At 42.1% G+C, this 22,660-nt stretch overlaps 1 protein-coding gene across 1 annotated transcript in view; it reads right to left on the reverse strand.

Annotated features, from left to right (window-relative positions):
* The window catches only part of SNX30 (sorting nexin family member 30), a gene marked incomplete in the record, with an annotated part of 1,404,645 nt that overhangs the window by 597,667 nt on the left and 784,318 nt on the right, over positions 1–22,660 (reverse strand).

The following is a 22,660-nucleotide window of genomic DNA, read 5'->3' on the forward strand; positions in this document are numbered from 1 at the left end:
AGCAAATTCTTCCTATCCTTTTCGCTCTGGACCAGAGTGTCACATACTGTCTTCCCAAAAAGGGAGGAACCATCAAAAGGAGCATTTGTGAAAGACGTCTTGAAGGGGTCCACGAACTGACAGTCTGAGCCAAGCGTGTCGCCTCATAGCTACACCCGTCCCAGCTGCCCTTGCCGCTCCTTCAGTGGCATGGGAAAGGAGACACATGGACGTGTTCAATACTGATTTGAGAGTCAACATTTGTGCAGAGAACAGACGCTTATCCTCCAGCGACAAAGGCTCTGGGGGCTACTCAGCGAACTCTGTGACTAGGTCTCGCTGCAGTCGTATGACATGTGCCAAATAATTCAGCACTCGAATGGAAAATGTCATTGAAGAAAACACTCGCTTCCCAAACCGATTAACCGCCCTGAACTTCTTGTCAGGAGGGTGGACCGAGGTACTCTCCTGTGCCAGTTTCCCCTTGGTGGCTGCTGCAACCACCATAGCATCCACCGGGGATCCTTTGTATCAGGCCTGTCTTTCCGAGGGTGGAGAGAGAATCCTGTACGGGTGTTTTGGTATCGGCTCTACAGTGTCAGGCTCCTTCCATGCCCACATGGTGATGAGATCCAGTAAGGGATCCACAGGAGGGAACACCCAGAATGTAGATGGGACTGTGCCACAGGCCTCTAAGAACACTAGACTCATCCGTAGAATGTTTTGGGGTTGACCAACCTCCCCTCTGGCAGAGGATCTCCATGAAGTCTCCAAAGGGGACATCTTTGGGAGGTGACCTGGGGGAAACTTCTACTTCATCTAAATCAGTGTCTTCTGTCAAGGACTCGGTGGGGAGTCCAGGTGCCTCCTTTTACATGTGCGTTTATGGGGACCCTCTTCAGTGGGACTCTCTGAAGAAGGCTCGTGAGCCACGGGGGGTTCCTCCAGGGGAACAGTCTGGGGGTCCTCTAGCATGGGCTGTTCCTGGGACAAGCTAAAGGGAGTTGTAACCGAATCCAAGGGAGCCTGGGCAGAATCCAAGGAAATAGGCTCAGATCTCAATACTTGGGAGAGAATCCTCTCCACCATGTCAAACGCCGATAGAGAGCATACTTCCTTAGCACCCAACAAGGAGGAAGCTCTCCCTGGGTCTGCCGTGAGGATCAGGGCCGAGGCAGGAGTAGCCGGGGTTCCAAAGGAATGGCTCGGATCCGACAAGGTTGGAGCCGAAGACACCTCCATCCCCTCGGATCAGACTCTCTGTCCTCAGCCCCGAGAGTTGCTCAGATCCGAACTGGTCTGATTTGAGGAACTCAAGGTAATCGCCGGCGTCGAGGTTGGAGGAACAATCGGCACCGATACCCCCAGCTCCTCGGATCCATAAACCCCCAAAACCGCCGGCTGCATCGGGGAAGGAGAAATTGGATGAAAGAAGGGCATGGAGGTTCCCCCCCTCCAGAGGGAGAGGGGCCTGGCAAGACTCCCATTTGGATTTTGGTCTGAATAAACCTCCATCATCCTGTCCATATCCAACTCCGATAGACTCCTGGTCGTTGCGACGACCTCGATAAAGGCCTCGGTTCCAAGGGCTCCGTTGGCTCCGGGGAGAACCTCGGGGAGTGGAGTCAAGGAGATGTGGGTCTAGACACTTTGGAAGGCGGGCTAGGGAAGGGCTCCCGCTCTGGGGACCACTTGCGGGGCCTAACCCCTCTCTTATCTCTATCCTTATTCCACTTGTCCTTTTCTTTAGCCTCCCCTTCAACAGGTCTAGTGGGAGGTTGAGTGCCAGCCTGAGGGGGGGATTGAGCAACTGCTGGCGGAGCAGAGGCCGATGCATCTAAAGAGGAAACAGGTAGACGGCCCTTTGCAACCAGTTTGGGCTTCCGTTCTTTTAAGGCCCTGGGGTTAAACCCAGCGCACATACTACACTGAACTGAAAGATGGGGAACACCCAGGCAAATAACACACAGAGTGTGGCCATCGGCTGATGAAAGCTTATGGCCACACACTGTGCATTTTCTAAAAGTAGGCTTTGGCTGATTAGCCATACTATTAACCCACACAGCCAACCTACTTAAAACCAACACTGTAACACACACACCTAAGGGACAGGGAAGGCCTTAATATACAAACTCTTTTTTTTTTTTTTGTGTAAAACCGACAAACAGTGAAAAGGGGGCGGTAAAGGGAACTAAACGATCACACACACACTATAAAGAACAAAAAAGTTTGACGAAAGTCACTTACTAACACCCAACACTTGGAGCTACAGAGATCACGATGCTGATGCATGAAGCGGCAAACAGGATCGGAGGGAGGGTAAGGAAATGTGAAGGGTTACGGGTAAGGGGGAGGAGCTTGGAGCAGATGCTTGAAAAGTTGCCGGCTCGGATCCGAATACCCACAGGTTGCCGATAAAATGAGGTTAACTACTTCAGATAGCATTCATATACAAATTGTTTATAAGAAAAAATACATTTCAAGTCTTTAAGAGACATTCTTTCAGTAAGTCTGTAGATTTTTAGGGGATAGACTAGTTAGGTGGGGCATCAACCCATGCTCATTTGGGTATGCCTTAGATAAATGGAGAACTTGACAAACGGTCAGTTTGGGTTCTGTAAATTTCTATAAGGGGTATGATTCTGAAGCTGTTTTTATGGGATGCCTAGGATACAGTATGATATTGGATCTAGTGGGGGCTTAACCTGGGTCTGAGCAAGTACACTTTCATGAGCTGGTTATGTAAGAGTGGAGGTGGAATTTAAAGTTGTGTTTATTTTCTACAATCCGGATTTCTAGAGGAATAGTGTTCCATACTTTTGCGATGGCACTGGAATAGAGAGAGTCACCTGACTTACTCCTGCTTTTGAATATTTCTACTAATGCTTTGTTGGTGGATCTTAAGGAACGGTTATTAGTGTAGTGGTTTAGTAGGCCTTGCGGGGCTGGAGTTTTGCTGGTGTGGTATAGTATCTGATGAGCTAATGTAAGTTGATTATAAGTGAGTACATTTGGTAGTTCTAGCCAGGACAGTTGTTTTAAGGGTAAACAGTGATGGGACCTGAAAGCTGAGTCAGTAGCTAACTTGGCTATTTTTTGTAACAGTTGGTTAGTTTGTTTAGGTTAGCTAGTATGGGAGGGGCATAAGTAGTGTGGAGAGTAGGTGGGTTTTTGCGATGATGGCGCTATTGTTATTGGTGAGGTAGTTTTTGCATGTGTAGAGGGTGCAGAATTTTTTATGGACTTTAGTTATGGCTTGTGCTATATGTTTGTCAAATTTCATGTTGTTATCTATAACACCACCTAATACCTTGGTTTGGAAGACTTGAGTGATGGTAGTATTCTCAGATGAGATTGTTTTAAATGGGAAAATGGGATCAGTGGCTTTTAGAGGGATGAAACAACATTAATTGTGTTTTTCTGGGGTTAAGTATTAGCTATGAGTTGGCTAACCAAGTTCCTACAGCAGAAAAGGATTCCTGGGTCATTTTCTGCAGTAGTTGGAGAGAAGGAGCAGGGCAGATTACAGTGGAGTCATCAGCATACTGGACCAGATCAGCATGGAGTGTGGCTTTGTGGAGGTTGTTGGTAAATATTGTGAAGAAAAGAGGTTCCTACGGTTACTGGCAGGAGTGGATATAGGGAGTTTTGCCATTTTACAGCTTATTGTTGGTTAAATAAACAGTTATTGAACCAAAGTAGAGTAGAGTTACTTACATTGAGCTTACAGAGAGCAGTTAAGGAGCTTGGGGTGGGAAAACAGTATCAAACGCCTTGGAGAGATTGAAAAAGATAAACGAGACCAGGTTGCCATTGTTCTTGTGTTGATTTACAGTGTTGAAAAAACTGGTAAGGGCTGTGGGTAGTGCTATGATTGGGTCGGAAACCATGTTGTGTGCTGTCCAGGAGATTATTAGTTAGGAAATGGTTAAGGATTTAGGAATGAATGCATTTCTCTAGAATGTTTGACAGCGGGGATAGTATAGCGATAGGCTGGTAATTGGATAGTTGGGTTGAGTTACCACCTTTATGTTGAGGTATTATGTGTGAAATTTTCCAGACGGTTAAGATGCATTGTTCTGAGATTGAACTATTTAGTAGTAGGGAAATGGGGTATGAGATGGCTTTGGCTGCAATTTTGAGGTATTCTGTAGGGACTTTATCAGCTGCTAAGCTACTGGGTTTAAGTATGGCCAAGTATTTATACATTTTTTTGGTTGGTACTGGTTGTAAGAAGTAACCATTAAGACCTGTTGGTAAGTTGAAGGGGTCAGGATAAGTTGTGGATGAAAAGGTATTTGTGAGCTGTAGAACTGACCTGAAGTATTGGTTAAATTGAGTGGCGGCATTGTCTGTGGTGGAATCAATATTTAGGGGTGGAGTACTGGTTTTCTCTGATTTGAATACTTTATTAATTACTGCCCAGAACTTTTGTGCGCTATATTTGTGTTTTGTTTGTACATCTGAGTAGTGATTTTTCTGGTCTATTTGTGTTTTTTTTTTTTTTGCCTTGTTCCTTACTTCTAAGTACTTTTGTCTGTACCTGTTTTGTTGTGAAGCCATGTTTCCCATGCCTTGTCTCTATTTTTCAGGAGGGTTTGGGTACTTTTGATGAGCCAGGAGGCACAGTTGGACTTTGTCCTGACTATTCTAGTAGGGACAAAGTGATTAAGTATATTCAGGAAAGTAGTGTTAAAGAACTCAACGGCATTATCAAGGGGGAGGTGTGAAACAGGTGTCCAGTTACAGTGAGTTAGGGCAGTTATAAGATCTTGGGGTTTGAAATTTTTTCTGTAGCGAATCTGTTGGACAGAGGTAGTTTTTGTGGATTTTACTTGTTGTCCAAGTACAAATGTAGGCAGGGGATCGTTAAGGGTGTCAGGTAGGGAACTAGTGTTGTGTGACAGATGTGGATGGTTTGTAAGGATCCAGTCTAGATGCAAATCTTTTGTGGTTACTTTATATGATCTGGTGATAGTATGGATTGAGAAAAATGGTGTAGGTTTATGTGGTTAGAAGGGAGGGGGGGGGTGAGTTACAGGTAGATCAGTCTGCATTAAAGTCACCTAGTATAATTGTTTCTTGGTGGAGGTTATGAAATGCCCAACAGAGGACTGATTCTATGGTAGTAATGTTATTCCCGGGGAATATACGCACCGATAATGTTTACATGTTTTTTTAATTGACTTTTAGTTTGCCAAATAACAGTCTCCACATTGTTGAAGGTAGGGGTATCAACTTCTATATTGCTTAAATTGAGATGGTTTTTAAATAGCAGGGTAATACCTCCATCTTTATTGTGTGTTCTTGTCCTTTCTCAGAACATTATATCCTGGTGGTAGTAACTCATTATCCTTAATATGTGGTTTTAGCCAAATCTACGTAATAACAATGGCAGGGGAGTAAATTGATAGTGTTGAATGTAGGTCTGCTATTTTGTTGAATATAATTCTTATGTTGATATTGAGAAAAAGGAGGTTGGATGTTTTCCTGAGAGAATATATTGGGTGTTTTGTAGTGTTTATGGTGGTCCTGGTGTTAGTTTTTGGGCCAGGATTTGGATATAGATCACCGCCTAGTATTAGTTTAGTTATGTAGGTAATTAATAGTAGGTATTTAGAGAATAATTTATTACATTGTAGGGATGTTTGTGATTTAGTGTAGTTTTGGGAAATTGTATATGGAGCTGTATCTGTGCTTGAGGTGCTGAAGAGAGATGGGACAATTAGTAGGCTGTACAGTTTAGTTTCAGGGTTGGATTGGTGGGGGGATTGTAGTATTAGTCTGGGGTTAATGTTGAGGTGAAAGGTGGTGGAGGCTAGGGTGAGGAGGACACCTACCAGTAGACCTTTTATTGGTAGCATTTTGAGCTTAAGGGATGATTAGTAGCAGTAGTGGTAATTGAGAGTAAAAAAACAGTGATTGTCAGGTGATATAGGAAGGGGTGTATTAAAAAGAGTAGTTGGGTGTATCTAGAAGTATGTGCTGGGATTGGTTGATGGTGGGTAAGAGTGTGGTCTGGTTAAGTATAAATGTCTTTGAAGAGGGGATGGGTGGGAATGGGGGTAGGGTAGGGGAGCAGAGTGAGCCATGGTCAACAATGCTGCAGGAAAAACAATTAGTCATTTTATGGTGAGCAGATATGGAGCTCATATCACAGGCAGTAGGGCTTAGCAATAACGTTTAGTGTAGGTTATTGCATTTGTATGCAATTGGGGAATTATACCTTTGTAGCTCTATGCTAATAGAGGGGAGATTAAAAGAGTGGAGACTTACTATATGGGTAGGAGTGGGAGACTGGAGGAATTACCAAGGGAAGAACATGGCCGGGAAACAGCTGGGAGAAGAAAAAACAGAGTTGAGAGGTATGAGGGTAGGGGATGGTTCCAGTAGTGTCCGCCCCGGTAAGGTACTAGGCAGGTTAACAAGTAACCGACATGGCAAAAAACATTAACACAAGTTATGCCTGTGGTCTTTTCAGGTAGTGATTTATTTCAGTTCCAGTTGTTAGTAATACAAGGGATGACTTGCAGGGATCGTTTTTACCTCATGTATCCTATGTACCTCTTGTATTAGAGGCACACGAGATGCATGCAAATGACCACTTAAAGACATCAGGTGTTTCAGCTCTATGGCAGTTCTGAATGCCCATGACTTTTTCCTTTTAAGTTTGTTACGGACATATTCAAGCCAATAATGCCAAACCCCACAAGCTGTGGACATGCATGTTGCAGCCTTCTTATGGCCTCATCAGCACAGAATAAACAGACTGCTTGGTTAACCTTTGGAAATGGAGGGGTGTCATAGCCAGCTGATGTCTATACCCATAGGGTGTCTGCAAAATATCCCACCTAAGAAACTAAAACAATGAGTAACAAGGTCACACAGACAAACCAATCAGTAAAAAAACTACAAGAAAAATCTAGCCAAACTCAATTTTCCACTGTGTGATTCCTTAAAACCTCTTGTATTAGAGGTACATGGGATATATGCAAATGGTCTTTTAAGGACATCAGGTGTTTCGGCTATATGGCAGTTTTTGTCCATAACAGACTTAAAAAGGAAAAAAAAGTCATGGGCATTCAGTCATGGGCATGCGATATACAGTGGATATAAAAAGTGTACACACCCCTGTTAAAATGCCAGGTTTTTGTGACATACAAAAATGAAACCACAATAAATCATTTCAAAACTTTTCCCATTTTTAATGTGAACTACAACCTTACACCTCAATTGAAAAACAAATCTGTTAGGGAAAAATTAAACATACAATAAGCTGGTTGCACAAGTGTGCACACCCTTAAACTAATACTTTGTTGAAGCACCTTTATATTGGCTTAGTTTTTAGAATACTTTCTAAAGCTTTATAAATACAATATTCTGTATGGTTATGGTTACTCTCCTCAAGGATATGCATCCAAAATCCTGCTCTCACCTTATGGCTTGACCCCTTCCCCACTTCATCATCATCCCTTTCCACTAGGAAGTATAACCTGCTGCTTGTCTTATGTATACAAGCCTTAACTGTGTACCTAAAAATATCTCTTCAAGTCAGGTAATCCTAAAACATCTTGTTCTATTTGTATGATCAACAAGACAACTTCTGTTTTTGTGTTATCTAGGGAGGTAACAGTGAAGTTAGCCCTGTTCATGTTGTGTGTTTTGAGAAGGAATAGGAGTAGCATTGCTTTCTTTGGATTTAGTTGGAGCTCACAGTTATTAAGCCAGTAATCACTGGAGGTAAAAGATTTCTGGGTCAAATGTTGAAATGGTACATAGCTTTGGCAGAACTGTTAATGTACTGGATTAAGGAGGCATGTTTGGATGCAGTCTGGAGGCTGCAAATGAAAATATTAAAAAGCAGAGGACCCAGACTACATCCTTGAGGGTCCCACAACAGGGACTGGCAGAAATGCTGAATGGACACTTAGCAATCTGATAAACTGTTATCAGTCCAATACCTAACTGCTGCACCACTGTAAGGATGATAGGGTTTAAAAAAACAAAACAAAAAAAAAAAAAAACAACAGCTGTTAAATAATTTGGCATGATAGGCAACTCAAGAAATAATGCCGAAACCAGGCTGTCACTGCTTCACTCTTGATTAATGGTGATGACAGTTGAGAAGGGTACTGTACTGATAATTCAATAAAGGTGTTTAAAAAAAACTATCACTTGTGACATAGGCACATTTACATTTATATAGTAACCAAACTGTATTAAGTTAAAATTATGCTTCACATCTACTGCTATACATCATAACACCTAAGCAACATTACATAAATTATTAAATTCCTGTCCCCCCTTTTTTAAGCAAGAAACATCTTTATTAAACCATCACTTATAACATAAGCAATCATACATTTATATAAATGAAAAAATATGACACAATCTTAGTTGCAAGCATTTTGCATCACAAACCATACTGACACACTCCCAGTTGCAAATATTATACATTACTTAAATTATACTCAACTGTTTTCAGTCAAAGATTACATAGCTCATTTAAGTCCTGTCTTCTTTTAAACCTCATTCCTCCCCTGTATGTATTGTTCCAGCAATTCCCATTTTTTTCCTATGTAGTTTGCTCCTACCTTTTTCTACAAATCTCAGTTCCAGTTGTTTTACCTCTCTTACTATATTCATTACTTCTATAGTTGGTTTAGACACAGTTCCATTTTCTAGTAATTGCTTTTTTGGCAGCCACCATAATTAGAGACAGCAAGGCCTTACCATGTCTAGCCAATTTCAATTTTGTATCATAGCCAAGAAAAATCATCTCCCCCGTCACACCAATCTGCCCAAGCAGCATCTCCGACAATGGATCCCACAGGGAATCCTTAAAGTCCGCCAACTCACTGCACTCCCAGCCAACTCACTGCACTCCCAGAAAATATGTTTCCAATTGCCTCTTTCTTCCCAGTCACACCTCCAACATTTGCTGTCTACCTGAAGAAAAATTCTATGGTGACTACTTGGGGTATAAAAATATCTAAGTAAACATTTCCAAGCAAAAATCCTAAATCTTGGAGGCATATATATATCCCAGTGTTTCTTTGCGAATTGCTTATCCATTCTCTTTTCCTAATCCTTTCTAACCTCCTCTGACTGATTCTTATAGTTATCATACAATACGTTACATGCTCTACTAATTATTCCTTTTTTAATAGTAGCTTCGATTCTAGATTCCACTAAAAACACAAAAAGTGCTGGTCTTTTGTTTAGGACCTCCCTATTTCTTTCTCTTTGCCTATACCCTGACATTAATCCTCGATATGGAAGGCAATCTCTAACCTGTGGTCCAAATAAATTCTTGGCCTCTTCCCATTCTATTACCTTTCTCTCTAAGAGCCGACAGAACTTTAGGAATAGGTGAAGGTTCTGGAAGTTACTTTTTTAGCAGTTCATATTATCTTCTGAGTGACTGAGAAGATACACACACACACACACACACACACACACACACACACACACACACACACACACACACAGAAAGGGAGATTCAGAAACTGAGCTCTCCTCCAAATCTGAATCCGAAATCTGAGGAGAAAAAACTGCATCTGTCCCCTTCATCTTCCTGTCCAAATTCAGAATCTTTAATCTCTTCAAGAAAAGAGGTTATCCCTCTTTCTTCTACCAGTAGCTACTTTATAAAAAGGATTAATAGTCTTGAATTAAACCCCAAGCCAGACCCAGTAAACTACTCCTGCCTAAATAAATTTTAGTAGATACACATTAAGTTTTTAGTTTCTTTTTGCCAGGAAAACGGGGCCAATGCGAATGGACATAGTATTCTGACTACACAGGAAAGCTTTTCCTGTTCCCCCTTTTCAGGACCAGCAAGAGTCTCTCACCTTTGGCCACTGAGGGGACCCCAACAGTCGAAGAGTATGTGACTTACCCCTGGTTCATAGTAGCTGTAGGTGCTAAAGCAGAGGGATCCGGGATAAAAGATAAGTAGTGGTATGAGGTGCATCAAATGGTCACAGCAGTCACTCACCTGTAGTTGAAGACACCGCTAGCCTGCTGTGCTGGCCAAAGGCTGTTTGCTTGACCTTTTCTTTTCGTGGCTGGCAGAAGGACCAACTGTGAGGTCGACAGTTTGTTCCATAGTCAAGCTGAAAATGTTGCCTCTTTCCCAGAAAATAAGCAGCAAGAGCTGGTAAAACTTTAAAGTCTTTAAAAGTCTCTTTTTTTGACATAATAAAAACACAGTAAAAAGCACTTTTAAACAGTTTGCCAGCACCAATAAGTAAAATAAACAATTTCTCAATAGAAAATTGTTTCTCAATTACTTTAAGCAGCCTTTAAACTGAAAAGAAAAAAGAATGTTCTTGTTTAAAAGTACAAGTGTCTTGAGAGACATTCTATTACAATGCAAACTCCTCTCTTTAAAGGAAAACTCCACTTTAGAACTAAAGAAATCTGCTTTTTTTCCTACTCTGCGTTTCCTGACCTACTTTAACACCTCAAAATCAACAAGTGCTTCCTACTGAATTTTAACCCGTTTTCCACAAAATGGTTTCCAATGGGGCATGACACATCGATCTTCTTCACGCCTTTTTCCCACAATCCATTTCAAGTCTGCTTTATATGAGTCATGCTAGACATAAGAAAGTAATGGTGTATTCCCATGCCACTGACATATAATGGGATTAGGGTCAGTCACTTATCTTACACATTTCTTTAACAGGACTGCTTCTTTTATTTCTTGAATGACCCTCATTCATGTGTGGTTCAGAGACTGTTTTACAGTATACTAAGAAATTATACAGCAGTAACCAGAAAAGTAGCTATATTCCAGGCCTTTGTTCAAAAATCGTTTTCTAGTCCAAGATGCTCCCCCCACACTACTGTTGAGATGTTAAAACTGTCACTGCACTGACAGACCTTAGCAGAATCAGATGCAACTGACAACTCATAATGGAAAGGAAAGGACTTCCAATGTAAATTTGTTTCCCTCTGTCTACAGCAGGAAGATTTCATTTTTTTTTTTGGACTGAAAGGTGTACAAAATGCTTGTTTTTTTGTGTTTTTTACCACTAATGTCATGTAATTTTTTCATTTTACTATGTCTACAACCAAATATTACTGTTTAAGTTTGGATTCCTTTTTTTTTCCTAGGGCACAAATGTCTTGTGGCATTATATTTTTCTTGTATTTTCCTGTCATTCTAGTCATCGCATGGTGTGTTAAATTGGTTTACCTTTGAACAGTTGAAAGTCCAACAGTCGAAAGTACATTGTTCGGAAGTTTAAGATTTCAGATAGTTGAATATAAATGGATCGAATGTGCAATGAGCGAATGCACATTAACATTTGCTCATTGAAGATTTGGCAATGTGGGTGCGGAGTGCACTATAGTGGGGATTGGGAAGTGGACCCTTTCCCCACTGTAGTGCGACCTCTGAGTTAGAATAATAAAGTAGAGGGGGTGGGGGGCTTGCCCCCCTGCATTACGATCTGTATTCGTAAGTTTAGTTTGAAAATCAGTGATGGTTTTCGATTTGCTGATTTTCCAACATTGGTGTGGTTCGGAATGACGGCTTTCGTCATTCCGGTTTGCACAAAGGGCTGTTCGGATAGTTGATTTTCAACTATTCAAAGGTAAACTGTTAAATTACAGCAAAACACTTTTTTTCCCACAAACCTGACTCAGATAATGACATAGTAAAAAGAATGGACTGGAAAAAACCTATTCACAGTTCCTGCAGTGGTGTTTATATATATATATATATATATATATATATATATATATATATATATATATATATATACACACACATATATATATATATATATATATTTTTTTTTTTTGGAAAAGGGAGGTAATGAATATTTTTCTAAATTCTGTGTCACTCATGCCTTTTTGCGCTTACTATGCTGTTCTCTACTTACACAGAAAATCATCATCCAATTTTCTATTCCTTACCCTTGCATCACCAATTTGTTTTCTCTGAGGCACTTTTATCTTCTGGTATTTTTTTTTTCCTCTCTTTTAATTTGTTAATGTACAACAAATACTATTCAGCAAAAAGTACAGTTTTGTACCTACCATAAATGTAGATGTTCGAGGATCCACATTGCTGCAGTCCTTACTATTGGGGTAGTCCGCTGTCCAGTCGGCCCGAATACCAGAGTATATGGCTGACGTCGGTCAGGGCGCATTAGACTGACGTCAGTACGTCAGGGTACTAATGCGCATGACCGACGTCATATCCTCAGTCTTTTCTTGCCCCAGATGTCAGAAGACCCTAAAAAGACAAGGCCCAAAATACCTGCACCAAAAATATGTACAATATATACAAAAATATATACAAAAATATCAGCATATAACCTCACCTACACAACCACCCCTAAACACAGAGGGGAAGGAGGGAGGTAAATTGGACTGCAGCAATGTGGATCCTCGAACATCTACATTTATGGTAGGTACAAAACTGGACTATGTTCTTCGCTCCACATTGCTGCAGTCCTTACTATTGGGTAGAATCCCAAAGCAGAGGTAAGGGAGGCTGGCAAATCATAAAGAAGCAGGAGCTGACAACATGCCTTGCAAAACAGCTGTGGCAAAACCAGCCCTAGACTTAGAGTAGATAGGAAGGTGATAATGCTTAGAGAAAGTATGCACTGAACTCCAAGTAGCTGCCTCCAAAATATCCTTAGTTGCCACCCCCCTTAGAAATGCTGTTGAAGTGGCAGTAGCCCTAGTGGAATGAGGCCTAATCCCAGCTGGAATCTCCTTGCCATGATGGGAATAACAAAATGCAATGCAAAAGCCAATCCACCTAGAAATAGTTTGTTTTGACACAGGCTTGCCCTGAACTCAAAGCAAAAGAAACAAACAACTGCTGAGACTGCCTAAAATCCTTAGTCCTGCTTAAATAATAACGCAATTGCCTGTGTACATCTAAAGTGTGCAAAATCTTCTCCCCTTTATTTTGGGGGTCTGCATAAAAAGTAGGCAAATGAATAGTTTGGTTTAAAGCCACACTAGAAACCACCTTAGGCATAAAGGAAGGATTAGTACGTAATGATACCCTATCCTTATGGAAAATCAAAAGGGCTCTACTGCCATAAGGGCCTGCAACTCAGACACCCTTCTTGCAGAAGTAATAGCCAACAGAAAAGCAGTCTTCCATGACAAGTATTTCAATTCAGCAGTAGCCGAGGCTCAAAAGGTTGTAGAGTAAGTTTTTCCAACACAAAATTGAGATCCCAAGCAGGAGTAGGAGCTCTACGTGGGGGTCTTATATTCTTTGCCCCTCTAAGAAACTGCTTGAACAAAGGATGCGAAAACAATGGTGGGTCACAATCATAATGAGCTGAAATTGCTGCAGCATGAATCTTAATGGAAGAGAAGAACAAACCTTTGTCCAATAACTCAGTAAGATATTGAAGAGCCACACTCAAATTAGGCTCAGAAATCTCCAAATTCTTTGCTGTACTCCAAAATAAAACCTCTTCCATTTTTCATGTACACTTTCCTTGTACTAGGTCTTCTAGCTTCCATAATCACATTTAAAACTTGTTGAGGAAGTTGAGACCTGCTGTGCTTCAACACAGAATATGCCAGGCTGTTAGATGAAGAGAGTGAAGCTTGACATTGAGCAGATGACCGTCCTTCTGAGATAACAGGTGTGGAATCAAAGGTAAAGGCCATGGAGGCTTCCTTACCAGACTCCTTAGTAGTGGGTACCAGTGTTGCAGAGGCCAATCTGGAGCTATTAAAATCATCCTTGGCTTGTCTTGTCTGACCTTTAAGAGCACCTTTGGAAGAAGAGGCAGAGGTGGAAAGGCATACACATGAAGATTTTTCCAACTGAAAGAAAGAGCATCCACTTTCCAAGCTGTGTGATGAAACCCCTTTGTGCAAAACTTTGGCAGCTGGTGGTTTAGTGGAGAAGCGAACAGATCTATGTCTGGAGTTCCCCATGACACTGTCAATTTCTGAAATACATGAAGATCCAGTTTCCACTGTGGGGATCCATGATTTGTCTGCTTAACACATCTGCTAAGGAGTTCTGTGCTCCGGCAGAAACCTTGCCTGAAGAGTTAGTTGCAAGCTGAGCGCAGTCTCCCATAAAATCATTGCTTGCCTGCATAGAGGATAAGAATGTGTTCCCCTTGTTTGTTGATGTACCACATGACAGTTGTGTTGTCTGTTAGAATCAACACCTGCCCTGGAAGAAGTAACTCCTTGAAAGCCATTAATGCAAACTGGACTGCTAACATCTCCTTCATGTTGATATGTAGATGCTGTAGTCTGGCAGGCCACTTGTCTTGTATCCACTTTCCATTTAGATGAGCTCCCCAAGCAATGTCCGAGGCATCTGTCGTTAAAATCTGACTCGCCTCTGGCCGGGTCACAGAGAGTCCCTTGTTTAGGTGACATTCCTGAGCCCACCACAAAAATTCTTTTGAAGGCAAGGTATTATTTGAATGACAGTGTCCAAATCCTGGCAGTGCTGTGTCCATACATTTTGAGATACCATTGCAGCTTCCTCATATGCAGTTTGGCATTGGGAAGCACCAGAATACAAGATGCCATGAACCCTAATGCTTGAAGGACTGTCCTTGCAGTCAGCACGGACTGATGAGATAGTTGATGGAAGTAAAGGGATAGACTCTTTTGTTTGTCCGGGGTTAAAAAGGCCATCTGGGCTGCTGTATTCAGTCTCACACCCAGAAAGCACATGTCTTGAGAGGGTAGTAGACTGGACTTTATTTCGGTCACAGAATACCCTAGGCAACTTAGCACTGCTATAACATATTTCAGATGCTGTAGAAGGTCTTCCTTTTCTTGAGCCAGAATCAGGCAGTCGCCCAAGTAAGGATAGATTTGAATTCCTTGTAGCCTGAAGTAAGCTATCACTGGAGCCAGAACCTTTGTGAATACTCTGGGCAGTAGATAAGCCAAAGGGCAATGCAGAGAACTGATAATGAGAATTTCCAGCTCGAAACGCAGATACTTCCTGCAACTTAGTCTTATAGGCACATGAAGGTAAGCTTCCTTGAGATCTAAAGTTACCATCCAGTGATCTTTGCCCAGCAGAGGTAACAGCTGTTGTAACGCCAACATCTTGAACTTGGGAATGTCCAGATAAGTGTTGAGGATAGATAAATCCAAAATTGGTCTCCATGTGTTCCCCTTCTTTGGTACTAGGAACAGGCGAGAATAAAATCCTAGGCCCCTTTCTGATACAGGGACTGGCTGAATGGCCCCTATTTGGAGTAACAGAGAAATTTGCTTGTGAGCCTCTTTCCTTTGTGGAGGAGGAACGTCTGGCATGCCTTTGAAAGGGGGCAATGTATGGAAATAAAACCTGTAACCGTGGTGAATGATATCCAACACCCATCTGTCCTGAGTAATTAAATCCCAATTTTCTTTGAAAAGAGACAGTCTTCCTCCCAAAGGAGCTGCCAGACGAGAATCTACTGGCAGCTGAAAAGGCAGGTCATTGGGTCTGTTTACGAAAGGACTGACCCCTGCCCTCACCAGAAGTCTGAGCAGGTGAACTCCCTGTTCTAGGCCTAAAAGAACCTTGAGCTCTGCCCCTACCACGCCTAGACCTACCCCTAGACTGGGAATCATAAGCAGGATATGTCCATCCCTTAGTAGGCCAATTTCTACTAAACTTGGTGGCTGCACCTGCAAAAATCTTTAACAGTTTGCATAGACTTAGCTTTGTCCTCCATTTTCTTTAAAACTGCTTCCACAGGCGAACCAAACAACACATCAGACTGTAAAGGAGCATCCAAAATCCTGGTCTTAACATGCTCAGCTAAATTCTGATCCCTCAACCAGGCATGCCTGCGAAGAACAGAACTAGTGGCAGCCACCCTCGAGGAGGCCTGTACAGCATCAAAACCACATTGCAAAGAATGCTTACCCACTTGTTCAGACACATGAACTAAATCCAGCAACTCTTTACACTCAATACCTTCCGCCAAAGCATCCACCTTAGATTTCAGTTGTGAAAGGAGATAATTTTGATATTTAAGCATGTGAAACTGACAATTCAACGCCCTCATGGCTAAAGTGGAAGAAGTATACACTTTCTTTCCCCATCTATCCAAAGCCCTTGCCTCTTTATCAGTGGGAACAGGGTTTTTAACCACAGAGGCCTTAACACCTTTAGGTCCCTGAGAAACAGTTTCCGGGTCTGCCCTAGGACTAAGATACTTATGAGCTTCAGGCACCCTATAGTACCTATCAGGTTTAACAGGAGCAGGAGGCAAAGAATCCGGGTTCAGGGAAGCCTCTGCAAAAACATCTTCCACCACATTCAACACAGGAGGTATAGCTAAGGGCCTATGCTGGGGCAAAAACAAGAATTCCCTAAGCCTTTTCCTGGAATCAGAGTAATCCTGGCCTTCCCATTTAAAGTGCTCCCTCATGGAATGCAGAGTCTCCGAAAATGAGAAATCCTCAGGAGGAGAAGCTGTAGGAGTGGAATCATCCACATCAGAATCAGAATAAGGAGGATACTCCTGCAAATCCTCCGCAGAAGACTCAGAAGCCTCTGAACACTGTTCAAAACTATCAAACTCCGGTTCCACCCTAGGCCTCTTATCAGGAGGGGGCATAGAACCTCTAATCATAGTAATCAAATCTTCTGCCATTTTAAGCATATGTTTCTTAGGCACAGAACCTGAAATGCTAGGAGAAGCCCCCACTGAAGCTGAACTTGGCCTACCTCTCAAAGAAGTTTTGGCAACAGAAGGAGAGGCTCTAACTACCTTGGGAAGAGAGGGAAGAACAGTTACCTGAGAAGCCCCCTCAGCCTGGCCTACCTCCTGAGAAGGCACATCCTGTAACAGTAAAGTCTCTGCCTGAGACTCCAAAGAAACTCCTGGCAAAACCTCTGGCTCCACTGAGTTTCTAAAGAACCGACGTCCGGGACTGCCGGTACATCAACCCTAGGCTTCGCTGTTTTGTCCTTGCGCTTCTTGGACGAAGCGGGCGTCGGAGCATCCGACGGCATTTTATAATTGCAACGCTTCCCAAACACTAACCTGGCACAGTCTAACCGCTCTTAATAGTGCGTTTGTTAAACCTAGCACAAGAGCGCATCCAACAACGCCGTGCTCAGGCCCTAAACAAGGTATACACAAGGTATGGTAATCCCTATGAGGTATCTGTTTCCCACAAGAAAGACAGTTATTCACTTTTTCTGACATCCGGTTAAATACTGAGGCAAGAAAAAACCAAAATGTTCCCCAACGGGGTACTTAGCCAACTCTGATTCGGTCTGAAACTCCGGCTTCGGAAATATTTCAGAACGCCAACCTGCACTCGCAAAACTGCTTCTGCATCGGACCATGCGGCAAAAAAGACTGAGGATATGACGTCGGTCATGCGCATTAGTACCCTGACGTACTGACGTCAGTCTAATGCGCCCTGACCGACGTCAGCCATATACTCTGGTATTCGGGCCGACTGGACAGCGGACTACCCCAATAGTAAGGACTGCAGCAATGTGGAACGAAGAACATTGGATTCCTTGACAATGACACAGCCCAATTAATTCATGCTATGGTCTCTTCAAGACTCAAAGTAATATGTGCACTTTTGCAGAAAACTGCACTCCAGAGGGTGTGATGTCTCCAAGTGTGAAAGACTAAAGTTCTAGCTCCAGTGTCAAGAGTACAGAATCTCAATCTTTCCATCTTAATTTTCCTGTGTAACAGGTCACTTAAACAGGCACTGCTTTGTGACATATGGTAATTTTGAATAGCTTCCCTAAAGGTCTCCTAGACTGCATACATAGCCAATTTTATATGATCCGATGTTCATAACCACCACCAGTGTCACAGTATTCTATGTGGCATTGGGCTTTAGTAAGTGTACAAAGACATTAACAGCCTTTCATTGAATGGTACCCTTTTCAGTAATGTTTATCCTAATCAAAATTGTAGTGTTGGTGAATGTAATTTTCCAAACTTTTTCTTTCAGCATCCATCTTTTCCTGCTTCATTCCATTTTTAAGCCACTGTCCCACTGTTGACTATACCAATTTACATTATCTATGACATTCTCTTCCTGAAGTACTCATTTACATTTTTTTTTACTAATGGTATATGTTTTTTCCTTTACATCGTTTCCAATGTTTACTGTTGGCCAAGCAGTTCTGTCATCATTACATGTGAAATTATGTGCACAGCTACTTTATTAATGCTTACTGTTACTAAAGTGGGCCAGTCTTCATACTGTCCACTAATATATCACTCTGCCAAAAGCAAAATCTGCAACTGTTGGACTATATTGACTTCTTTGAGATGGTCACCAAGGCTCTGGATGAGGGAAAGTCAGTGTGTACAGCTTGCCTTGACTTGGCCAAGGCCTTTGACACAATCCCTCACTCGGGCATCTTTGAAAAGCTAACAACTTGGCATAAATCCCTATGTCATCAGGTGGGTGGCCAACTGGCTCACCAACAGGACCCTCAAAGTCAAATAGGCACCTCCACCTCTGATAGCAGACCTGTCACTGGTGGAGTTCCCCAGGGATCTGTCCTGGGACCCCTACTGTTTGGCATCTAATTCTCAGAAGTCTAGACAAATACAAAAGGCCTGTGGCTGACCAAGTTTGCGGACAACTGTAAGTTGGGTGCTGTCACTGACTCCCCAAAAAATGTTAACATACTGCAGGAGGGTCTCACAGCAACTAATAACTGGTGCCAAAGTCATGGCCTCAAGCTAAAAGAAAAAAAATGTATCATCATACCATTTGGCAAAAACATGGCCCCTGCCGATTACCACATCAACGGCAACCCCCTAAGCACACAACTTGTGGTGACAGACCTGGCCAGTGAGGTTGATGACCTCACATTCGATCATGTAAGCAGCAGTAGTCAGAAAAGCCTTTTACTTGGTTCATGTCATAAGTAAAGGAATTTCATCCAGAAAAAGGAGGTTATTACCTCTCTATACTCCTCCCTCATTAGACCAATAATGGAGTATAATGCCACATTTAGTATGTACCTCTCCAAACATTTGCACCAACTGGAAAGGCCACCGAAATACCTCAAAAAGAGAATGCATGGCCTCCAACACTTGTCCTATACGGACAGGCTGAAATCACTATCACTCTATTCAGTATAATACCGATTGCTCAGGAGTGATCTGTGTCTCGTTTACAAGGCAATCTCGGACCTTGTCCTAGAGATGCACCATATCCGGAAGTCTAACTCTTCATGCATTACCCACTCAAATGGCCTGAATCTAATATGCGACATCAATAAAACCTGCTTGAGAGACAGGTTTGCCTCCCAGAGGCTGCCAGTCTCTTGAACAGACTTCTCATACATGTCAAACAGAGCACCTCGCTGACCCTCTTCAAAACGCAACCTTAATGAGTGGATGGGAAACCAAAAAATTTGTCCCAGGGGTTCCACCTATGTCCCTCATTAACAAGGGTGACAGGTGCTGACAGAGGTTTCTTTTTGGGAATAAACTCTTGGCTAAGCTTGTAAGGGCCCCAGGGCCATTAGCCTAGTAACCTCCTATGATTCTATAAAATGTCCATGTTTTTTCTTGCAGATTATTTGGTTTCTTTTTGACACACCTCTGCAGCTGCTGCAAGTAATTTTTTACCTCAATCAGCACAAATTGAAGAACCGGAGGTTGGGCATAATATGATGGATACAAATGGATAACAGATGGTTGTCCATAGTTTAACATAGAGAAATCCCATCTGAAAAATAAAATACTTCTCTTGTGCGACTATGTTGTCATATGCCACCTTTCAAAACATCCATTAGCACTACCAGACATTAAGCGCTTACAGTACAATGGTTTGGTGAACAACATAAACACATGCAGAGCCAATGAGACAAGCACAGTATGGCTGTCAAATAAAAGTTATCCATTCCTAATGTGCTACACATCTATATTTTCCTTGTATAATGGTAAAAAGGCACACCACAAATTTATGATGCCTGCTCAAGTATTTCCTCTACCTCCTGAAAAGTGGCAACGATTACAGACTGCTGATAATGTTCTTAATTATTTGAATAAGGCACTGTGGTATATTTTATCAAGCACCTTTTTATGCCTACATTCCTCACATTGTTCAGGTACTTACTTATGCTTGTTTATGGCTCAAGTCCCACTAGAATTAAAACCACTTTTCTATGGATGCCCATGGACATGAGATACAAGGATACACACTACATCATTACTATGATGCTAATAAAAAAGATGCATCCGTGCCAAAACATTTATAAGTTGTTAAGATGTTGGTACACAAGAACGAATATCTATCTATCTACATTTATAGCTAGACAGAGAAAGAGAATGACAGGTATTTTGTAGTGTTGTGGAAAGGGGTCTCCAGAATAATATTAGTGCAAGACAACAGGAAGATCAAGTTCTGTGTGGAACATACAGCAGAACAGATGCTGCAGGAAATATGTTGGGGTCAATCAGATATGTGTTTGGGATAAGTAAACATGAACCTTGACAATATCAGTGATGTATTAGAGGATAATTCAGATCTGGGTTAGTTTAGCAGAGAGGAGTCTGCTCAAATGATGTGCTGCACTTGGTGATACCAGTATGCTACTGTGTGGGGAGAGCTGGAAGTACAGGAGGAACTAGGCAATTTGTATGGATCTATGTCATTGCAATGTTTAATGAAGTAATGATTAATCCATCTCTGCTTGCACTCTCATTTCACTCAGTGCCTGAATTGCCTTAAACACACGTCATGAAATGCTAAACTTTAAATATTGGTTACTGTTAAGTGCACCTTTTTAAATGTTAGCAGCTTACAAAACGTTCTAACTATGAGTAAGCCATTTGAAATGTGACAGCTCTTTCATGTACAAATACTCACCAGCAGAAAGATAGCTCAGGCAAAGGTTAGTGTGAAAGGATTGCCTACCCTACTGCACAGCTATGCATTGTCACCTCACAGCAAGAGGTTCTCCGCTTTGATTCTCGGCGAAGTACCTTCTGTGTGGAGTCTGCATGTCCGCCCTGCATTCGTGTGGGTTTCTTCCAGGTGCTCCAGTTTTCTCCCACATTACAAAGACATGCCTCTGGAGCATTTCTCCCCCGGCCTCCGCTGAAAATTGGCTCATTCCAAATCGGACTTTCCCAGTTAACAAATAACTAAATTAAATAAATTAAATTAAAAGTGTTTAAATGCAAATAATGATGCACACTCTAATACTGACAGCACACATATTCATGAACTGGCCAGGGAAAGCAAAATCTGGAAGGTTGAGAATTGTAACAAAAGAAAAGGACCATTTTTATTCCTGGTTTGTGGTTGTATATTTCTTAGCATTTCCTCCAAGGAAAAAGTGACTGAAATAGTATACCTTGGTTTTGAACAGACTAGCTCACAGATGTCAAAATGAGTTTGTCTATGTCACACTGTAATAAATGACAGTCTCTCAAACATATGAATGCCTTATGGTAGTGTCAAGAGTGCACATTGTTCTTCCATGGACGAAGATGACAGCTTACTGCAAGGGAATGTGTGTTGGGGTCTTCAATGAAATATTACAGTGTAAATATGCAAAATTCTTACATACTTACTAGGTTAAAAAGGTAGGTATACAGGTATTAGTTAAATATTTTTCCGTAACAAAGTATGGTAAACTATATAAATGACCAAGTGGCTACAAACCTGTTCATTTGTACTCTGTCCTGGTCTGACAACTACAACTCTGATGCTGTGATAGTCGAGTTTTGATAATAAACCACTACTGAGGGGTGATCTATGCCTAGCTTACCGGGCATCAATGAATCACTGTCTGCTGGGCCTTCTGCATAAACACAAAAGAATCATCATTAGAATTACCCATTCTAGGGACTTTAAACTTTCATGCAACAGAAATAACACATGCTCAAAGGACAGGTATGTGTCTCAGACACTACCTTTCTCTGGCAGGTGGTGGGGTGAGTCATGGTGTACCACAAGAAGTGCAGTGCACATCATGGGCATTGAGTTGCTGATAAGTGGACAACGCAGAGCAAAGCACTGCAGCTGTTGTCTGTGGGTATGGTCAAACAATACTGCACAAAGATGAAGGGTGCAGGCTCTTGACAGCCATCAGCATGTACTGTATGAGGCAGTAGCTGAGCTGAGTTGTACACATAAGGGAGAAGATGTACGCAATGCACTGCAGTCTAAAGTGAACAAAGTTGGCACAGTTCCTGTATGCATACAAAGGGAAATGCATCAAAGTACGAGTGCAAAGAGATGTTAATCGGAATACGTTTCAGGTGGTGATGAAAAAGTACAGTTGTGTACACCTACCATAAATGTAGATGTTCGAGTGTCTTCACTGTTGCAGTCATAACTGTAGGGTGCTCCTGCCGGCAGGCAGCCCGAGGTCGGCCAGAATCCCAAAGTCTGGGTCCGGCGTCGGCTGTACAATCCAGTACCCTGACGTCAGTACGCTCTGGTACATAACCCTCAGCCGACGCCATCTTCTCCAGCCTTTCTTGCCCTAGATGTCAGAAGTCCCCAATAGATCATAAATGAATCCCACTAGGAAACACAAATACACCACAAAAGAGAGAAAAGAGGGGATAGGAGGGAGGGAAACACCGACTGCAACAGTGAAGACACTCGAACATCTACATTTATGGTAGGTGTACACAACTGTACTATGTTCATCGTGTTTCACTGTTGCAGTCATAACTGTAGGGTGGAATCCCAA

Source organism: Protopterus annectens, chromosome 2.part0 (assembly GCF_019279795.1).
Source record: "Protopterus annectens isolate FY-2018-M chromosome 2.part0, PAN1.0, whole genome shotgun sequence".
Taxonomy (NCBI): Eukaryota; Metazoa; Chordata; order Ceratodontiformes; family Protopteridae; genus Protopterus; species Protopterus annectens.